The sequence below is a fragment of the Rhineura floridana genome, chromosome 3, assembly GCF_030035675.1.
Source record: "Rhineura floridana isolate rRhiFlo1 chromosome 3, rRhiFlo1.hap2, whole genome shotgun sequence".
NCBI classification, from domain to species: Eukaryota; Metazoa; Chordata; class Lepidosauria; order Squamata; family Rhineuridae; genus Rhineura; species Rhineura floridana.
In genome coordinates, this window is record NC_084482.1 from 220,836,214 (window position 1) to 220,858,427 (window position 22,214).

The window sequence follows — 22,214 nt, forward strand, 5'->3', positions numbered from 1 at the left end:
ATGAGTGCCCGGCATATGCTGGGGGGTAAAGAAAGACCGGGGAAGGAACTGGCAGTCCCACCTCATATATACGGTCTGCCTAGTAAACGTCGCAAGACGTCACCCTAAGAGTCGGAAACGACTCGCACTACAAGTGCGGGGACACCTTTACCTTCTAAAATCCCACAGAAACAGTAATAAAGCTCTGCCCTTAAAAGGTTTGTTGAAAAAGGAAGGTCTTCTATAGGCACCACACAAAAAAAACCTGTCTGATATGTATCAGGAGGAAGTTCAAAAAAGTAGATGCCACCACACAAAAGGCCAGGTTTCTCTATCATGCAGAGTGGACTTCCCAATGAGATGGTATGCGTAAGAGGCCATCTTCTGCAGACTTCAGTGATGGGCTGCATATATAACATGTGAGATAATCTTTTAAGAATCCTGGCACCAACCTGTATAGAGCTTTAATCTATGTAGCCTGCAAGATGAAGAATAAAGCTCCCATTGAAGTTCTTTCCATACTCCCTAAATTTCAATTGTTTCTCCTGTGTATCCCCTGTGATGTAAGCCTACTGCTTTCATTGAATCTCTTTCCATACTCCGTGCATTAAAAAAGTTACTCCACAGTGTTTTTTCATGTGAAGTAAGTGTGCTCTGACTGAACCTCTTTCCACTCACAACATTTAAATGGTTTCTCCCGTGTGGGTTCTGTGATGTAAAACAAGGTTACTGCTTACACTGAAGCTTTTTCCACACTCCCTGCATTTAAACGGTTTCTCCCATGTGTGGGTTCTTTCATGTAATGTAAGGTGATCATTCCGACGGAAGCTCTTTCCACACTCCCTGCATTTAAATGGTTTCTCCCCTGTGTGGGTTCTTTGATGCAAAGTAAGCTTGCTTCTCTGACTGAAGCTCTTTCCACACTCGTTACATTTAAATGGCTTCTCCCCTGTGTGTGTTCTTTCATGTAATCTGAGGTTACCACTCCGACTGAAGCTCTTTCCACACTCTTTGCATTTAAATGGCTTCTCCCCTGTGTGGGTTCTTTGATGCAAGATAAGGTCACTGCTATGACTGAAGCTCTTTCCACACTCACTGCATTTAAATTGTTTCTCCCCTGTATGGGTTCTTTGATGCAAAGTAAGCTTGCTTCTCTGACTGAAGCTCTTTCCGCACTCACAGCATTTAAATGGTTTCTCCCCCGTGTGTGTTCTTTCATGTAATCTGAGGTTACCACTCTGACTGAAGCTCTTTCCACACTCCCTGCATTTAAATGGTTTCTCCCCTGTGTGGGTTCTTTGATGCAAAGTAAGCTTGCTTCTCTGACTGAAGCTCTTTCCACACTCGTTACATTTAAATGGCTTCTCCCCTGTGTGTGTTCTTTCATGTAATCTGAGGTTACCACTCCGACTGAAGCTCTTTCCACACTCTTTGCATTTAAATGGCTTCTCCCCTGTGTGGGTTCTTTGATGCAAGATAAGGTCACTGCTCTGACTGAAGCTCTTTCCACACTCACTGCATTTAAATTGTTTCTCCCCTGTATGGGTTCTTTGATGCAAAGTAAGCTTACTTCTCTGACTGAAGCTTTTTCCGCACTCACAGCATTTAAATGGCTTCTCCCCCGTGTGGGTTCTTTGATGTGAAGTAAGCTTACTTCTCTCACTAAACCCCTGTCCACACTCCATGCATTTAAATGGTTTCTCCCCTGTGTGTGTTATTTGATGTGAAGTAAGCTTACTTCTCTGACTAAAGGCCTGTCCACACTCCATGCATTTAAATGGTTTCTCCCCTGTGTGTGTTTGGTGATGTAATTTCAGGCTACTGCTTACACTGAAGCTCTTTCCGCACTCACTGCATTTAAATGGCTTCTCCGCTGTGTGGGTTCTTTGATGTGAAGTAAGGCTACTACTCTGACTGAAGCTCTTTCCACACTCTTTGCATTTAAATGGCTTCTCCCCTGTGTGGGTTCTTTGATGCGAAGTAAGGTCACTGCTTCGACTGAAGCTCTTTCCACACTCCATGCATTTAAATGGCTTCTCACCTGTGTGGGTTCTTTGATGTAAAGTAAGTTTACTGCTCTGACTGAAGCTCTTTCCACATTCCCTGCATTTAAATGGTTTCTCGCCTGTGTGGGTTCTTTCATGTAAAGTAAGGCTACTGTTCTGACTGAAGCACTTTCCACACTGCTTGCATTTAAATGGCTTCTCCCCTGTGTGAGTTCTTTGATGCGAAGTAAGGTCACTGCTCTGACTGAAGCTCATTCCACACTCTCTGCATTTAAATGGTTTCTCCCCTGTGTGTGTTCTGTGATGCAAAGTAAGGTTATTGCTCTGACTGAAGCTCTTTCCACATTCCCTGCATTTAAATGGTTTCTCGCCTGTGTGGGTTCTTTGATGCGAAGTAAGGCTACCGTTCTGATTGAAGCACTTTCCACACTCTCTGCATTTAAATGGTTTCTCCCCTGTGTGTGTTCGGTGATGTGAAGTAAGCTTACTTCTCTCACTAAACCCCTGACCACACTCCATGCATTTAAATGGTTTCTCCCCTGTGTGTGTTCTTTGATGTGAAGTAAGCTTACTTCTCTGACTAAAGCCCTGTCCACACTCCATGCATTTAAATGGTTTCTCCCCTGTGTGTGTTTGGTGATGTAATTTCAGGCTACTGCTTACACTGAAGCTCTTTCCGCACTCACTGCATTTAAATGGTTTCTCCCCTGTATGGGTTCTTTGATGCGAAGTAAGCTCATTGCTCTGACTGAAGCTCTTTCCACACTCCCTGCATTTAAATGGCTTCTCCCCTATATGGGTTCCTTGATGCAAAGTAAGGTGACCGCTCTGACTGAAGCTCTTTCCACACTCCATGCATTTAAATGGTTTCTCCCCTGTGTGACTCTCAGTCTTGGCTATTACCAGTGGCACCATCTGTGGTTTTCTATTATTCTCATTCTGCTGGTCACCTGCTGGGGGGGAAGAGGGTTGAAAAAAACACATTGGAATTTCAAGGCAGAAACAAAGCATTTCATCACAGATGAAGCCCAATTATCTGCTTCTCTATTTTTACATCTCCATTATTCTCCCCCTTTTATCTTTGCATGGCCCTCCCTCCCTATTCAATATCTATATAAACTCGCTGACAAAACACCTGTCGGCAGTAAACTCTCACCCTCCTGTCTTGGCAAGGAGACACTTAACCTGTCTTCTATATGCCGAAGACATTGCCCTGTTATGCCAAACGCAGGTGGGCTTACGTCGTCTCTTAAGAGAACTTGCCTCCTTTTGTGTGGATGAACTTTTGAGAATTAACTATGCGAAATGCAAGGTTTTAGTTTTCGCCAAAAGTAGACATAAACACCGCTGGCAAATTGACAACCATATTATTGACCAAGTCAACGCCTTCAGTTACCTTGGCATTGCATTCCATCCCTTAGGTTCTTGGAATGCGCATTTTGTCCAGTCTGCTACGACCGCACAGAAATCAGCCGGAGCTTTACTGACCTTCTTTTATACAAAGGGCGGTCAGTACATTCCGGCAGCAGTCCAGGTATTCAACGCCAAGGTGCTTCCTCAACTTCTTTACGGGACCCAAATTTGTAGTGGAGGCAATTACGCATTGTTGGAGAGGGTACAATCTAAATTCATGAGGTCCATTTTGGGCGCTCCGAGATGTGTCCCCAGTGTGACCTTGCGCTTGGAATTAGGTGCCCTTCTGATTGAGACCCACGCTTGGATATTAAAATTTAACTACTGGATGAAGCTGCTATTTTTACCCACTGGATTGCCCCCCTTAACTTTGGAAGATTCCTTCCAATCTCAATGGCATCGGGTAACGATTCACAAACTCAGAACTCTCGGTTTTTCGCTCCCAGCGATTGGTGCCCTAGGCCATACGACCGCTAAAACAACAATCATCCAACGCCTCAAAGATGTTGAGTATCAGAACAACATGAGCCTAGTTGCCGCTTATTCAGAATGCAGTATTAATGTAAATCCCTGTATCTTGGCCACTTACATTTCAAGTTTATCTACCCCGAAACTCAGGAGAGCTTTTACCCTGGCACGACTCAATGTTCTGCCCTCGGCACTAATGGAGGGTAGATACAGGGGAGTCGATTGTTATGATCGAACTTGCCCCTGTGGAGCAGATGCGGTCGAGACAGTGAACCTTGTACTACTTTGCTGCCCTTTTTATTCAGATCTCCGCCTTAAGTTCATCTCCCCACTTTTATCTAATCTTCCTCTGAGCCCAGAAGCTATGATTTTACAATATTTAATGGCAGATTCAGAATCACGGATCACTCTGAGGTCGCCTCGTTCTGCACAGCTGCTATGGCTCGCAGGAGGGACCTAATGCGATGTCTATTAGATCAAGGTTTTAGCTAGATTACTATGTGGACCCGGTTTTAGCTTTTTAGCTTTCTCACTGCACTGATACTGTATTCTATTCTATCTCCACTCTGATATTCAGAGGATCCGTAATTATACCGCTGGTCTTGGACCGTAATAAAGATTTTACGTTATCTTTGCGTGGCCAGATGAAAGCAAGGTTACCTGAATATCCTGCAGTCTCACACAGCAACATAAATTCCTTTCAGGTCCATATAACACTTGATGTCACTAAGCCCAGATTTGTCTGGGTTTCCTGCTACTGCCATACAACTGTGATATATATTTCTAAAATAATATGCAATGAAAAGTGGGGTGTGGGGGAAGAGAAGGGCAGCAAGTCTGCAGAACAGGACAAATTGGGCACAGCTCACTTCTCCTTGATTCTTAATAATTTGACTGCAGTCAAAAGAGCCGGTCAGACAGAAATATAGGAACAAATGAAGTTGTGATATACTGAATCAGACCCTGGTCCCTCGAGGTCAGTACTGTCAATACTGGCTGGCAGCTGCGCTGCAGGTTTTCAGATAAAGACACTTCTAAATTCCACCTGAAGATTCAAGGGATTAAACTTAGCTGAGCTAAGACAGGGATGGCCAAAGACCAACACTACACGAGTTTGCAATGATGCTCTGAACCGTAAGGGGAATGCCCGACTGATCTCTCCCCTTCATCAAAGCCCTGTACAATTAGATCTTGTTCTTCCAGCCAAGAGACTAAGCCCAGGTTTGACATTTCTTTCAAAGATACAGATAAGCTAGTTAGTTCTGAACTGAAATTATTCTCCTCTCTCCATAACAAAGAACGATCTTAGATCTCCTGGAGATGAATAGCACAGGGACATGTAGATCCAAATGTCTCTTGTGGACAAGAAACTGTTCAAAAATCTCAATTCAGTGACACTGTGGAAACCAATCCAGCTATCTTAATTTGGGGATTTCTCAGCAGATGGGAAGGAAACTTCAACCTGGATGCCATTCCCCCTCCTTATATGAACAGCCTGGCTGGATCAGACCACAGGCCTATCTATTCCAGCATCCTCACAGTGCCAAAGTGGATGCAGATGGGAAGTCTACAGGGAGCACGTGAAGGCATCACTTCCGAGCACTTCCAAGATAAGATCGCATGCATTCGCTGGGACTTAGACTCCAATATTATAGCAGTTGGACCTAATGAAGTATCCAGATCACGGTCTTGTCCTCATTTATTGGATGAGTTTCAGTCTGTGCAGCTTGAGGATGTTGACAGGATCCTTGGACTGGTGCGGGCGACCACATCTGTACTGGATCCTTGCCCCTCTTGGCTGGTGAAAGCTGTCAGGACCGGAACCGCCGGCTGGGCCAAGGAGGTAATAAATGCCTCTTTAAGAGAGGGAGTGGTCCCTGACTGCCTAAAAGAGGCGGTGGTGAGACCACTCCTGAAGAAACCCTCCTTGGACCCAGATACCTTGAACAACTATAGACCTGTGGCGAATGTTCCGTTCCTGGGCAAGATCCTGGAGCGGGTGGTTGCCGGCCAGCTCCAGACGCTCTTGGATGACACTGATTATCTTGATCCATTTCAATCCGGTTTTAGGCCTGGTTATGGCACCGAAACAGCCCTGGTCGCCCTGTACGATGACCTCTGTCGGGAGAGGGACAGGGGGAGTGTAACTCTGTTGATTCTCCTTGATCTCTCAGCTGCTTTTGATACCATCGACCATGGTATCCTTCTGGGAAGACTCACGGAGTTGGGAGTTGGGGGTACTGCTTGGCAGTGGCTCCGCTCCTACTTGGTGGGTCGTCACCAGAAGGTAGTGCTTGGGGAACATTGCTCGACACCCTGGATTCTCCATTGTGGAGTCCCGCAGGGATCGGTCCTGTCCCCCATGATTTTTAACATCTACATGCAGCCGCTGGGTGCGGTCAACAGGAGTTTTGGGGTGCGTTGTCATCAGTATGCTGATGACACACAACTCTATTTCTCCTTTTCATCCTCTTCAGGTGAGGCTGTTAACGTGCTAAACCGCTGCCTGGCCGTGATAATGGACTGGATGGGAGCTAACAAACTGAAGCTCAATCCTGACAAGACCAAGACGCTGTTGGTGAGTGCCTTCACTGTCCAGATGGAGGATGTTCATCCTGTTCTTGATGGGGTTACACTCCCCTTGAAGGAACAGGTTCGTAGCTTGGGAGTTCTTTTCGATCCTTCCTTGTCTCTCGAGACCCAGGTGGCCTCGGTGGCACGGAATGCTTTCTACCATCTTTGACTGGTAGCCCAGCTATGTCCCTATCTGGACAGTGATGACCTTGCCTCAGTTGTTCACGCTCTGGTAACATCTAGGCTGGACTACTGCAATGCGCTCTACGTTGGGCTGCCCTTGAAGAAAGTTCGGAAACCACAGCTAGTCCAGAATGCAGCGGCCAGATTACTGACGTGGACCAGAAGGTCTGCTCATATAACACCTGTTCTGGCTCATCTGCACTGGCTTCCTATTTGTTTCCGGGCTAGATTCAAAGTGCTGGTTTTGACCTATAAAGCCCTACACGGCATGGGACCGTAATACCTGGTGGAACGCCTCTCCCAATATGAACCTACCCGTACACTGCGCTCAACATCTAAGGCCCTCCTCCGGGTGCCATCCCATCAAGAAGCCCGGAGGGTTGTGACTAGAACTAGGGCCTTTTCGGTAGTGGCCCCCAAACTGTGGAATAGTCTCCCCGATGAGGTACGCCTGGCGCCAACGCTGCTATCCTTTCGGCACCAGGTGAAAACCTTTTTATACTCCCAGGCATTTGAAAGTGTATTTTAAATTGTATTTTATAGTGTATTTTATCAGTATTTTCATTATTGTTGTATTTTGACGTTGTTGGTTCTTTGTTATTGTTTGTTTTGATCTTTGATTTCGTTATACTTATTGTATTTATATATTGTGCTTGTTTTATCTCTTATGTACACCGCCCACAGAGCCTTTTTGGCTTAGGGCGGTATATAAATTAAATTAAATAAATAAATAAAATAAATATCTAGTCCAGCATCCTCACAGTGCCTGATCAGATGCGAATGGGAAGTCTACAGGGAGGACATAAAGGCACCACCCTCCGATCTGACATCAGATGTGCGGCAGATAAAGGTGAGGCTTCAAAAGAACCACCAGCACCTTGAAATGGGCTGCCAATTGCTCCTTTGCTGGACTGGGGCACACTTGCACCTGCCAGTCAGCTGATCAGTGGTTGAATGAGTCTTTGCTCAAGGTAGGGAAAGCTGTTTCCAATGAATGGAAATCACTTCTCCCTCCCAGCGCTGCTCTGTGAAGCAGCCCCATTCAGCTCCTGAAGTTGAAAGAAGCAGTGTGGGGTGGCGAGCCAAGGGCTCAGCTTGGCTATGGGTGCCTGTTCCCTTTCGGAAGCCACTGCTTTTTAGAAAGATCGGCTGTGCATGGGACTTCTCTGGCAGGCAGCCCATCCGAAAGGCACCTTTTTTCCCTCCCTCCTGCACTATGAAAGGAGGGGGAAGGGTGCTTCAGAGAGCACTTTGCAGCTTTAAGACAGTCTCTGTGCTCCCAACGGGGCAAGGGTTGCACTCAGGTCCTGCTTGCTTGCTTCCTATAGGAATGCTGCCATTGGCCTGATCCACCAGGCTCTTCCTAAAGACATCTAAGATGTTCTCCAGGAGAACTCACACCCTGATGGGTCAATTAATCTGCAATGAATCATATTACACAGGAACTGAAAAATCCTACAATTTCCAAACCAAAATGGGGCCTCAACGCAGCTGAACATCTACCTGTTGATGTCGCATCTTTGGGATACTGGATAAAGGGATCGTTTCTTTCTTCCCAATACGAACGGAGGTCCGACTCTTTGAAGGAAATAGACAAGACTAGTTACTTTTGACCAGAAAATATTCAGCCGTTACAAACAGAGATTTTTATAGATAAGAAAAGGTATAATTTTGATCTGGTAAGTCCTGCTCTCGGTGAATACAACAGAGTTGTGTGGACCAAGTAGGGTCAGTCTGGCACTTGTGAACATGCGTCCACTGGGCATGAAGCTCATCTTGAAATGCTTGTTGGGGGTGAACCTAGTAAAGCCAGCTTCTTAGTAGGCTGCAAACTACTAGGGCAGAACCTAGTAAAGTCAGCAACAGTGGATGCAATTCACTGTGTCACAGGCCACCTGTATTTATAGAAATTGGCCATCTCCAATTCTTTATAATTGATTTACATAAAATTATGTGGGGGAAAGTGGCGCAAACAATACAAGCCAAAACATGAGTAAAAAGACAAGCTGCCACTTAAATAATCTTTTTTCCTTTGAGTTTTGTTTACAGTAGTTCCAAAATAAATTCTTTCCCGTAAAGTATCAACATTGTATAAGGAGTCCGGGCATTCAGCCAATGATCATGTCTATATATGGCTGAAGCTGTACAGGGGTGAGTCAGGAGAACTTATCAGAATACAACATCAGCATCAAGATGCAGGTTAGGATGAGAGTTCAAATGATGGAAACAAGAGTATAGTAGTAATATGAGCATGAACTGACAGAGTCTAGATCAGGGTTTCCCAACCTTTGGTCCACAGATGTTGCTGGACTACAGTTCCCATAATTCCTGACCATTGGCCATGCTGGATGGGGCTGATGGGAGTTGTAGTCCCACAACATCTGTGGCTCAAAGGTCGGGAAACCCTGGTCTAGATAGATACAAACTAGAGCTATAAAAGACGGACAGCCTTGGGGATTTTTACCAGTTGTCCGTGACACTGGTCGAAGAAAGAACCACCTGCTCTGAGTGTTAAGGTCCACACGCAGCAAAGGTGAGATCACTCCTTTTCAGATGGAAATCAATGTGACCTATGCTGTCCTTTGAAATGCAACACGTTAGCGTACATCCCCTTTGTATGTGCTGTGTAAGACCTATGTTCTGATATGTGGCTATGTCCACAAAGTATAGTAAATTAGACATGTTAATTATACATAGACACTGATAAAGATTTCCTTTCTTGATCGGCCAATAGATATTCCTAGACCTAAAAAGATTCTTGGCTGGGATCTCTGGCCACTTGGTTCACCTGGTCAGACCTAACTGCCGGCAAAAACTGATGGGTAAAAGTAGCCTAAGGAGTAAAATTGGTCTTCTCTACTGAGATGACATTGCAAGTCGTATGCACAGGACATGACCTGGTCAGGAGAGAGAACTCCCTCAGCTAACCAATGTGGGAATCTGCTTTGAAACCTTTCCCAAAAGTGGATAAAACTGAACTCCTGGTCCCACTCTGGGTTCCAGTTTGTGCGGTTCCTTTTGCTGCTTGAAATCTATCTTAGCCCCACATCTCAACTGGGGTCTGACTCCATCACCCTCCCCTGCTTTTCCTTCCGTACCTCAGCTTCCTGCCTTCTCTCTTTTTTTTTTCAATAATTTTTATTCAGATTTTCATAAAACATACAAGACAAAACCATAAAACATTCAAAGACAAAAAACAAAATCAAAAATAGTTAAACAAAAAAAAATAAAAAGTAAAATATTGACTTCCCATTTGTCATAGATCAAATCAGTTATAAGTCTACAATGAATAACAATCCTGTCTCTTAAATCATATTATAAAATCACTTTCCTCCAGTAGTTATCTTACTTAATCATCAAATCTCGTAAACATTACTTTATTCTTTCCACAAAAAGTCAAAGAGAGGTTTCAATTCTTTAAGAAATATATCTATCAATTTTTCTCCAGATAAGCATATCGATTAATCCATCTCATTAATAATTATAATAATCTTATTATCATAACCATAGTCAAAATAAACATTTCGATTAATCCATCTCATCAGAATCTGTTAGGTTCAATAATTTCAGTAGCCATTATTCTATTATCCCTATTAGTTCCATCTTCCATCTTCCATCTTCAATAGTCTTGTTAAGTCCAGTAATTTCAGTGTCCAATCCTCCATTATCAGTATTCCGTAATAATCTTGCTGTCATAGCCATAGTCATACAGTAAGAGTCTGATGGGAATTTCCTCCATCCCAAATACCTTCTTGCCATCCATTCTGAATAGGTTGCTGGAATACTGCTGCAAAATCATATCTCTATTCTTTTTTACAAAATGTACTGGCCCATCTCTTGAAAGTTTTTCCATTGTCACATGTCTGCAGTTAATTCCATAGGTTTTCTCTATATTAGGCTCCATCACATCATTCCAGTCCAGAAGATTATCCATGCCATTGATAACTTTATCTCTAATATCTTCACCAATTTCTTCAGAGACAACATTGAATTCCAAACAGTAGATTTTATTTCTAAAATCCATAAACTCCAGATCTTTTTCCTGTTCCACGTTTGTTCCAGTCTCCAGGGTCTCCTCTCTCACAGGGACCCCTATTTCTTTAAACTCCTGCATCATTTTGCACAATTCAATTTTCAGCTCCTTACAACCCTGTCTCAGGGTTCGTTTCGTTATCTCAATCTCATCCATTATTTTCTGAAACCTACTTACTTCCAGATTCTCAGCCACTTTCTTGATTGCCATTTTAAAAGAAAAATATAAGAGAACCACTTCTTATTTCAGCAACAATTGGGTTAATACTCCAAGCTTGATGACATCACAGTATAAACAGAGCAGCCAGCCTTATCTCTCAATGCTTAAGAAAACAAAATGTAGTTCCCAGGATCGAAACAATTAATGGCGTCGTCAGGAAACAGATTCGTCAAAATAAAATAAACCAAAAAGAGAGTAGTCTCAGACAATATAATATTCTTCAGAATAGAAATCAAGAATAGAAATCCCTCTTCTGTGTATATCTTTAGAATGCAAATCCAGGACAGCTTTTTGCAACAAAAACAGAGATAAGCTGTTAATTAGTGAATAGCAGAGAAGAGTTATAGCTCACCGAGAAGATGTCCAAAGCCGATCAATCTGGCAAATCTCCTTTTACTGCAACGATTTAAGTCAAATAAAAAAAAATATAGAAAGAAGGGTGCTTGCCTGTTAGTCCGTTCTCTCTTTGAAGAAAAGATGAACGTGTCGCTTTATCAGATAGAGCTTGATGAAAAATCCGTCCCTCTTTGTCGGTTGGACCTCGTCTCATAAATTAATGAAATCTAGTCCTCACAACAAAAATAGGCTTTGAGGTTAATCTCTTCGTTTCTCCCTGCCCGGGAGACGTTTCATCAGTCAAAAAAAAAATGTTTTGACTGATTTATATCTGAATAAGCTTCTTTTGCGGTGGGAGCCCGTCCCAAAAGCAGGCACAGGCTAAGTCACCCTTCCCGGAAGTCCGCTTCCTGCCTTCTCTCGACCCTTTTCTGCTGCAACAAAGGTCCCGTCAAGGTTGCTGCTGCAATTTCTGCTTTCCTGGGATCTCTGCTAGCTGAGGGAACGGCCCTTGTTCCAGCTGCCAAGGAGCCTTTCTCGGGGTCCCTCTTGCCTGCTGCCTTCGCTGTGTCCCTGCCTGAGTCAAAGAGTCTCTGTGCTCCATTTATGTTTCCAGACTTCCCACCAGAGCTGGCAAAGCTAAATCTTGCTCTCTGTCCTGTCTTCTGGAGGTCATTCCCTACAAATTGTAGCCTCCACCTCCGCTTCCTCTTCTCCAAACTGCCGCTTCTTCCTGCTTCAAAGACAAAAGCTGACCTTTGGGCAGAGGAAGGAAGAGGGAGGAGGCAGGAGGTGCTCCCAGGAGCATCTCTTCCCACTGGGAGGTTAGAGTACAAGGCACAGAGTGTCAATCATCTGTTGAGGATGCAAGAGAAGATGCTCTGCTGGAGTTTGGGAGCTCCTGCCCTCTCCTCCTCCTGCTGCAAGGTAAGATTTTTCATCATGGGGCAGCTAAAGGCGGCAGGGAGGGGCACTTTTCGCACTTAATGATCAAAAAGCCCCAAGAACAGAGGAAGCTGCATTCACCGGATCCTTTCACCCCTCTTGGAGCTGCCAGGGACTAAACCTCGGACCTTCTACATGCAAAGCAGGTGTTCCCCTTCTGAGCTGCAGTCCCTCCCCAAATATCCAGGGTCCAGGCACCCATTTCCATGACAGCATCCCTGCAGTGGAAGGTTAAATAGCACAGGTACTAAATCCATACCTTCAACATTCATCAGTCAAGGGGGAAAAGTGCCCTTACCGAGAGAGGCCACCGTCTCATAATTCTCCTCCATGACTTCCCTGTGCAGAGCTCTTTGGCCAGGATCCAGCAGGGCCCATTCCTCCTCCGTGAAATACACGACCACCTCCTCAAAGGTCACCAGACCCTGGAAGGGCAACAGATCATGGAAGAAGAAGAGGCAGTTTCTCCAACATGTACCATTTGCTCAGCCAAAAACTTGAATAGCTTTCAAAGAAGATTGGACAAATCCATGGAGGATCAGGACATCAGTGGCTACGAGCCACAATGGCAATGCATTGCCTCCACTGCCAGAGGCAGTATGCTGGGAATTGCAACAGAGCAGGACACTTGGCAGCTACACTTTGGTTCATATCGTACTAATAGCCTGACCAGTGGGGCACGCTGGGATTAATTAATTAATTTTATTGCATTTATATACAACCCCATAGCCGAAGCTCTCTGGGTGGTTTACCACAAAAACGATATAGAAATCTAAAAATACATTTTAAAAAGCAATTTAAAAGCACATGCTAAAATGCCTGGGAGAAGAGGAAAGTCTTGACCTGGCGCCGAAAAGATAAGTGTTGGCGCCAGGCTCACCTCATCACAGAAATCATTCCATAATTTGGGGGCCACCACTGAGAAGGCCCTCTCCCTTGTTGCCGGACTTCGAGTTTCCCTCGGAGTGGGCACCCAGAAGAGGGCCTTAGATGTTAAGCGGAGTGTACGAGTGGGTTCGTATCAGGAGAGGCGTTCCATCAGGTACTTTGGTACCAAGCCATGTGACTCTCTTGAAGCTGTCCCACTCCCTTTTTGTTTGCATTTCTTTAGTACAGTTACTTTTTATTTAGCTTTTGTGGGGGAGAGTATTTCTGGATTTTACACTGCTCAGACACAATTGCAGGGCAGAGCTTGACTGTCTCTCGAAAAAGATCCCACCTCTCCAAGAGTGTATTTTAGGAGTTTTGCCAGAGTTCTGCCAGACACGTGTCACCGAATCACAAGTGGGGCGAGTGCTCATGTGTTCAGGTCCTGCTTGCAGGCTTCCCACAGGCATCTGGTCGGCCACTGCAAGAACCGGCTGCTGGAACAGACGGGCTATTGGCCTGATCCGGCAGGCTCTCCTTATGCAGCCTCAAAGGTAGTATTCTCCCAGAGCCCTCCCCGCTATGCTCAGAGAGATGCACCCCAGCTGTCCCCTCGGTCTCTCCCCCAATGATCCTCCCCTTACCTGATTGGGCTGCCCGGCTGCTCTTTCCACTCTATCCCACAGAAGAGACAATCCGGACGGTGCCTCTGAGGCCATGGCGCTGCCTGAGAGGGAGGAGTAAACTAGGCCAGCTCTGGGACTCCCACAGCTTTCACCACGATGCATGTTTTGTAGGGAGCAGCTCTCAAGGGCCTGCAGGGGAGAGACGGAGAATGGGAGGGATTTCATCCTTCATGCCAATTTGGGTTTCAGAGGTTTGAATGTTATAAGCAGCCTCAATCCAAATCAATAAATGGCACGTCCCTTTCCTCTGTTGTTTTCCCCCACAATGCTTGATCTGCAAAAGGCCTTAAAGGCCCCAAATCTCTCTCAGAACATTCTCCAGTTTCTTCCAGACTTTTCTCCATGCTTGGGCACCTGTTGTGTCCTTTGCCACCCCCAGGAATTTCACCCATCTCGGACCCCTCACCTCTCATCTCTGCTTCTGCTTCCGCAAAGTCTTTAATTCCTGAGCCCCACAGAGTTTCTTCGTCACATTGTGAACCATTTCAGGCTTTATTATTGGGCCCTTTTCATCATGGATATAATTAAAAATTTATTCTGCACAGATATTAATTCCATGTCATCTCCCTGACAGTTGGCAAAAAAATAGGTTTTGCACACATTGTCAAGAAATACTGGGGGTGAATTTGGTCAAATGACTCCATCTTGGAGCTTCCTGGGGATGCAAAACACCTCCAGTCTTTCCATCAGAAATATGGGGAGAGGAAAAGTGAGATGCATTCAGTCTGGTTCAGCTCACTGGGCAATGAAAAGAGTATGAAGAACAACTTGCAATACATCCATTTCAAGATCAGCAGGACACGTTATTTGGTACCATCCACTTGTATAATCTGAGTTAACCTTTAGACATTCCTGGACTACAACTCCCATCATCCCTGGCGTTTTGCCATGTTGTCCAGGGCTGATGGGAGTTGGTCCAACCATACCTGGAGGGCACCAAGTTACAGAACACTACTCCAAGTTGGAGAGGTGATGCACAAGGTGGAAAGCTTAACAGCAAACTCACCACACAGGGTTGAGCAACTGGGGTAATAAGTTGATTTGCTTATTATAGGTTTATCCAAACATTTCAATATATTTTTATATTTCTGTGCAGGCTTTCCTCTAATGAGCTCACAGTGGGAAACATAATTTGTCCCCCTCCTTTTGTCTTCACATCAACACTGTCACTGGTACCAGGACACCACCTGAATTTCACTCCTGAGCAGGGATTTGAACCTGGGTCTCTGTGGACATAGTTCAGCATTAAACTGTGATTCCAATACAATAGTCACACACACTTCCACAGATGTGGAAGGTCCCACACAGAGTGGATGTCTGAAATCTAGAGTGGCACATAAAAGTTTATCCTCACAACAATCCAGTGAGGTGGGCTGGGCTGAAAAAAAGTAGACCCAGAGACCTGCATAGATCTGGGGGGGGAGATCTTAGACCCCTTACTTCTTTGGGAGCAGGCTCTCAGCAGAGTCCCCATGTCTCCAGCAACTTGTGAGCCAATCAGCAAGAAAGGAGAGTGTATTAGCCACTGAGAAGAGTCTTCTAACATGCTTCCTTGTTCTTTCCTGATAATTAGAGTGAATCAGAGTGAAAGGAGGTGAAGTCAGCCACTGAGACTCTTCTCAGGAGGCAACACTTTGCCCTTCCATGCTTTTTGGCTCCTAGCTGTGGGAGAAGGCATTAACATGCATCTCATTCTCAACCCAGCAGGAACAGGATGGGAGGGGGCATGGCTATCATGAAAGGACCCTGCACTTCTGAATTTGCCACTACACTACTGTAGAGATGTGAAGGCCCATAACAAAAGTGGAAAATTTGGGAGGGAAAGCAGTTTTTTTCTCTCCCCCCCCAGTGCTCTGACCCCGCTCCTTAGAGAGCTCTGTATTGCTGTCCTGGGCTCCCACTGGGAGGAAGGGCAGGATATAAATCTAATAATTAATTAATTGCACTGAAGAAATGTCTGACTTGTTCCTGGCTACAAGAGACTCTACTATACAAATGTCAGTGACACATCCATAGCTCTACCCACTCTGGCATTTGACAGTAAATTGGCTGCTTGTGCGTAAATGTGGCCCTCGGGTTGAAGAATATTCCCTAACCACTACATTAGCCACAGGCTCTCATCCAAGACCGCCTTACAGAGCTCTTGCGACCACTGCCCAGCTATTGTGCTTTGGACAGAGGGGACGCTGCCAGCACCCCCACAGAGGAGCCAATCCTGCAAGAGAAGCTGAGATCCACCCCAAGGGGGCTTCAATGTTCCCCTCCAACACACTCCCAAGGGGATGTCTGGAGAAGCCTCTTCCCCTGGAGCCCAGCTGAGGAGGGGACATTTATTCATCCATTTCCTCCATCCTCTGCCTTGAGAGCTTCTAGAAGCCCATTCAGAGCCTGGTCAGTTTCAGATTCCTCTCTCCATCCCTCCATCTTCCTTGCCTGGCAGGAAGGAAACTGACCAGCCCCTCTTCCAGTTTAGGAAATCCAAAAGGGGCTCTTCCTCCAGCTCTGGGGCACTTTCTAGGGATGCCCAGAGGGAAGAGGGGCCACTTCCATCAACCCCCTCCCCCTCCCAAAAAGCAAAACTTCCTTCTCTCTCCCCTCCCCCCACCAGTCCCCTGTCAGGTTCAGGAATTGCAAAGGCAGCTCCCCTCCCCCAGCTGTGGCCCTCAAAACCAACACAGGACATCAACCCCCAACAGCTGCATCCCTTTCCCTGGGCGATGGCTTCCAAGAGGGCCTCGAAAGGCCAACCCCGCGGCACTTCGGACCCCCCTCTGCAAATGGATTGCATGCAGCATGGGTCCCCCTGAGGAAAAGGGGGGAGTGGGGCTCTTCCCTCCTTTTCCCTCACCCCCCAACAAAAATACCAAATCCCCCCCCTTGCACCTCTTTGCCCTCTGCACGCTCCCGCTTCCTCCTCTCTGGGCCTAATACTTTCTTTACCCGGAATACCAATGAAGACAGCCCTCCTACTTCCCCTTCAATATGCTCTCCCCCCTCCATGTGATTAAGACTTCCTGCCTCTCTAGGAACCAGAATTCCTTGCCTTAACCCATCGGAGGACTAAGTGGCAAGAGGTGCTTCTGTCCCCCCACTGCCAACAGTTTCCTCCCTCCCATCTGTCCCAATATTGCACCTCTTCTTCCTCTCTTGCCTCCCGCAGAAGCAGTGGCGAGATAGGTGTGTGCGTGTGTGCTGTGTGATATATACAATATACACATTTGTGTGTAAAAAGTAAAGTGTTCAGGAGGGACGGTGTAAAAGCTGGAACGGAACACGCCGGAATGGGCTCTTTAGAAAAGAAATTGATGCCCAAAATACTAGGATGTGTTAGAGACACATGAGAACAACATTTAGGAACAAAAACCATTCCGATAGCATTTTTATCAACCCTTTAACAACCAAAATGCCCTCCGGAACGGAATGAACAGCCCCGAACGGGGACTGTTCCCATTCATATATCTGGCCCAGAACTATCTATCCCAACAAACTGCCTCCCCCAATAATTTAAGCAGAGATTTTCTGCAGCTTTGCTGCCTTTCCTAAAGGCCCTTCTATTGCCTGGAGAAGCCATTTGGCTATGTGACCGCTGACAAAACCCAATTCTCACTCCTTTTCTCTATGCGCACCAGATGACAGTGAGGTCCTTCATTTGCCTGCTAGGAAATAGCACTGAGACCAGATGAGACTGTGGAGTGAAATCAGTTTGGAAAATGTATTTAAAATACATCAGCAGAAAACTAGTGAATTCATTTTACTTTATGAAAGATGTTAGAATAGCCAATACAAAAAACATCTAAGCAAAATAAAAACCATATTATACACAAAAATACATTTTTTTGTTATTTATATTAATAAAATGTGTACTCTGCAGAAGAATTTTATAAAGAATAGAAAATGTACATTAAAATGGTCAATAAAAAAATCAACATTTAAAAAACACTAAAAACCAATAAAATCAACAGTTAAAGGTATGCTAAACCAAACTATATGAAAACAATCAGTAAGGAGACCATTAGAAACAAGGACTAGTATTATTTTATTTTCATTTAGAAATCACTTCCCAGAAAGTATCTCAAAAATACCAACAATAAAAAAAACATTTCATATGCAAACCAATTAAAAACATTTTAAAATCCCACACAGACCCTCCGTGACGCAGAGTGGTAAGCGGCAGTAATGCAGCCGAAGCTCTGCTCACGTCTGCAGTTCGATTCCAACGGAAGGAGGAAGTCGAATCTCCGGTAAAAGGGGTCGAGGTCCACTCAGCCTCCCATCCATCCGTGGTCAGTAAAATGAGTGCCCGGCATATGCTGGGGGGTAAAGAAAGACCGGGGAAGGAACTGGCAGTCCCACCTCATATATACGGTCTGCCTAGTAAACGTCGCAAGACGTCACCCTAAGAGTCGGAAACGACTCGCACTACAAGTGCGGGGACACCTTTACCTTCTAAAATCCCACAGAAACAGTAATAAAGCTCTGCCCTTAAAAGGTTTGTTGAAAAAGGAAGGTCTTCTATAGGCACCACACAAAAAAAACCTGTCTGATATGTATCAGGAGGAAGTTCAAAAAAGTAGATGCCACCACACAAAAGGCCAGGTTTCTCTATCATGCAGAGTGGACTTCCCAATGAGATGGTATGCGTAAGAGGCCATCTTCTGCAGACTTCAGTGATGGGCTGCATATATAACATGTGAGATAATCTTTTAAGAATCCTGGCACCAACCTGTATAGAGCTTTAATCTATGTAGCCTGCAAGATGAAGAATAAAGCTCCCATTGAAGTTCTTTCCATACTCCCTAAATTTCAATTGTTTCTCCTGTGTATCCCCTGTGATGTAAGCCTACTGCTTTCATTGAATCTCTTTCCATACTCCGTGCATTAAAAAAGTTACTCCACAGTGTTTTTTCATGTGAAGTAAGTGTGCTCTGACTGAACCTCTTTCCACTCACAACATTTAAATGGTTTCTCCCGTGTGGGTTCTGTGATGTAAAACAAGGTTACTGCTTACACTGAAGCTTTTTCCACACTCCCTGCATTTAAACGGTTTCTCCCATGTGTGGGTTCTTTCATGTAATGTAAGGTGATCATTCCGACGGAAGCTCTTTCCACACTCCCTGCATTTAAATGGTTTCTCCCCTGTGTGGGTTCTTTGATGCAAAGTAAGCTTGCTTCTCTGACTGAAGCTCTTTCCACACTCGTTACATTTAAATGGCTTCTCCCCTGTGTGTGTTCTTTCATGTAATCTGAGGTTACCACTCCGACTGAAGCTCTTTCCACACTCTTTGCATTTAAATGGCTTCTCCCCTGTGTGGGTTCTTTGATGCAAGATAAGGTCACTGCTATGACTGAAGCTCTTTCCACACTCACTGCATTTAAATTGTTTCTCCCCTGTATGGGTTCTTTGATGCAAAGTAAGCTTGCTTCTCTGACTGAAGCTCTTTCCGCACTCACAGCATTTAAATGGTTTCTCCCCCGTGTGTGTTCTTTCATGTAATCTGAGGTTACCACTCTGACTGAAGCTCTTTCCACACTCCCTGCATTTAAATGGTTTCTCCCCTGTGTGGGTTCTTTGATGCAAAGTAAGCTTGCTTCTCTGACTGAAGCTCTTTCCACACTCGTTACATTTAAATGGCTTCTCCCCTGTGTGTGTTCTTTCATGTAATCTGAGGTTACCACTCCGACTGAAGCTCTTTCCACACTCTTTGCATTTAAATGGCTTCTCCCCTGTGTGGGTTCTTTGATGCAAGATAAGGTCACTGCTCTGACTGAAGCTCTTTCCACACTCACTGCATTTAAATTGTTTCTCCCCTGTATGGGTTCTTTGATGCAAAGTAAGCTTACTTCTCTGACTGAAGCTTTTTCCGCACTCACAGCATTTAAATGGCTTCTCCCCCGTGTGGGTTCTTTGATGTGAAGTAAGCTTACTTCTCTCACTAAACCCCTGTCCACACTCCATGCATTTAAATGGTTTCTCCCCTGTGTGTGTTCTTTGATGTGAAGTAAGCTTACTTCTCTGACTAAAGGCCTGTCCACACTCCATGCATTTAAATGGTTTCTCCCCTGTGTGTGTTTGGTGATGTAATTTCAGGCTACTGCTTACACTGAAGCTCTTTCCGCACTCACTGCATTTAAATGGCTTCTCCGCTGTGTGGGTTCTTTGATGTGAAGTAAGGCTACTACTCTGACTGAAGCTCTTTCCACACTCTTTGCATTTAAATGGCTTCTCCCCTGTGTGGGTTCTTTGATGCGAAGTAAGGTCACTGCTTCGACTGAAGCTCTTTCCACACTCCATGCATTTAAATGGCTTCTCACCTGTGTGGGTTCTTTGATGTAAAGTAAGTTTACTGCTCTGACTGAAGCTCTTTCCACATTCCCTGCATTTAAATGGTTTCTCGCCTGTGTGGGTTCTTTCATGTAAAGTAAGGCTACTGTTCTGACTGAAGCACTTTCCACACTGCTTGCATTTAAATGGCTTCTCCCCTGTGTGAGTTCTTTGATGCGAAGTAAGGTCACTGCTCTGACTGAAGCTCATTCCACACTCTCTGCATTTAAATGGTTTCTCCCCTGTGTGTGTTCTGTGATGCAAAGTAAGGTTATTGCTCTGACTGAAGCTCTTTCCACATTCCCTGCATTTAAATGGTTTCTCGCCTGTGTGGGTTCTTTGATGCGAAGTAAGGCTACCGTTCTGATTGAAGCACTTTCCACACTCTCTGCATTTAAATGGTTTCTCCCCTGTGTGTGTTCGGTGATGTGAAGTAAGCTTACTTCTCTCACTAAACCCCTGACCACACTCCATGCATTTAAATGGTTTCTCCCCTGTGTGTGTTCTTTGATGTGAAGTAAGCTTACTTCTCTGACTAAAGCCCTGTCCACACTCCATGCATTTAAATGGTTTCTCCCCTGTGTGTGTTTGGTGATGTAATTTCAGGCTACTGCTTACACTGAAGCTCTTTCCGCACTCACTGCATTTAAATGGTTTCTCCCCTGTATGGGTTCTTTGATGCGAAGTAAGCTCATTGCTCTGACTGAAGCTCTTTCCACACTCCCTGCATTTAAATGGCTTCTCCCCTATATGGGTTCCTTGATGCAAAGTAAGGTGACCGCTCTGACTGAAGCTCTTTCCACACTCCATGCATTTAAATGGTTTCTCCCCTGTGTGACTCTCAGTCTTGGCTATTACCAGTGGCACCATCTGTGGTTTTCTATTATTCTCATTCTGCTGGTCACCTGCTGGGGGGGAAGAGGGTTGAAAAAAACACATTGGAATTTCAAGGCAGAAACAAAGCATTTCATCACAGATGAAGCCCAATTATCTGCTTCTCTATTTTTACATCTCCATTATTCTCCCCCTTTTATCTTTGCATGGCCCTCCCTCCCTATTCAATATCTATATAAACTCGCTGACAAAACACCTGTCGGCAGTAAACTCTCACCCTCCTGTCTTGGCAAGGAGACACTTAACCTGTCTTCTATATGCCGAAGACATTGCCCTGTTATGCCAAACGCAGGTGGGCTTACGTCGTCTCTTAAGAGAACTTGCCTCCTTTTGTGTGGATGAACTTTTGAGAATTAACTATGCGAAATGCAAGGTTTTAGTTTTCGCCAAAAGTAGACATAAACACCGCTGGCAAATTGACAACCATATTATTGACCAAGTCAACGCCTTCAGTTACCTTGGCATTGCATTCCATCCCTTAGGTTCTTGGAATGCGCATTTTGTCCAGTCTGCTACGACCGCACAGAAATCAGCCGGAGCTTTACTGACCTTCTTTTATACAAAGGGCGGTCAGTACATTCCGGCAGCAGTCCAGGTATTCAACGCCAAGGTGCTTCCTCAACTTCTTTACGGGACCCAAATTTGTAGTGGAGGCAATTACGCATTGTTGGAGAGGGTACAATCTAAATTCATGAGGTCCATTTTGGGCGCTCCGAGATGTGTCCCCAGTGTGACCTTGCGCTTGGAATTAGGTGCCCTTCTGATTGAGACCCACGCTTGGATATTAAAATTTAACTACTGGATGAAGCTGCTATTTTTACCCACTGGATTGCCCCCCTTAACTTTGGAAGATTCCTTCCAATCTCAATGGCATCGGGTAACGATTCACAAACTCGGAACTCTCGGTTTTTCGCTCCCAGCGATTGGTGCCCTAGGCCATACGACCGCTAAAACAACAATCATCCAACGCCTCAAAGATGTTGAGTATCAGAACAACATGAGCCTAGTTGCCGCTTATTCAGAATGCAGTATTAATGTAAATCCCTGTATCTTGGCCACTTACATTTCAAGTTTATCTACCCCGAAACTCAGGAGAGCTTTTACCCTGGCACGACTCAATGTTCTGCCCTCGGCACTAATGGAGGGTAGATACAGGGGAGTCGATTGTTATGATCGAACTTGCCCCTGTGGAGCAGATGCGGTCGAGACAGTGAACCTTGTACTACTTTGCTGCCCTTTTTATTCAGATCTCCGCCTTAAGTTCATCTCCCCACTTTTATCTAATCTTC

General features: G+C 45.1%; 2 pseudogenes; both read right to left on the bottom strand.

Annotated features, from left to right (window-relative positions):
* Positions 1 to 14,314, bottom strand: part of LOC133381721 (zinc finger protein 208-like) — a 32,589-nt pseudogene extending 18,275 nt beyond the window's left edge.
* Positions 14,315 to 17,585: 3,271 nt separating this feature from the next.
* The window catches only part of LOC133381722 (zinc finger protein 208-like), a 32,324-nt pseudogene continuing 27,695 nt past the window's right edge, over positions 17,586 to 22,214 (bottom strand).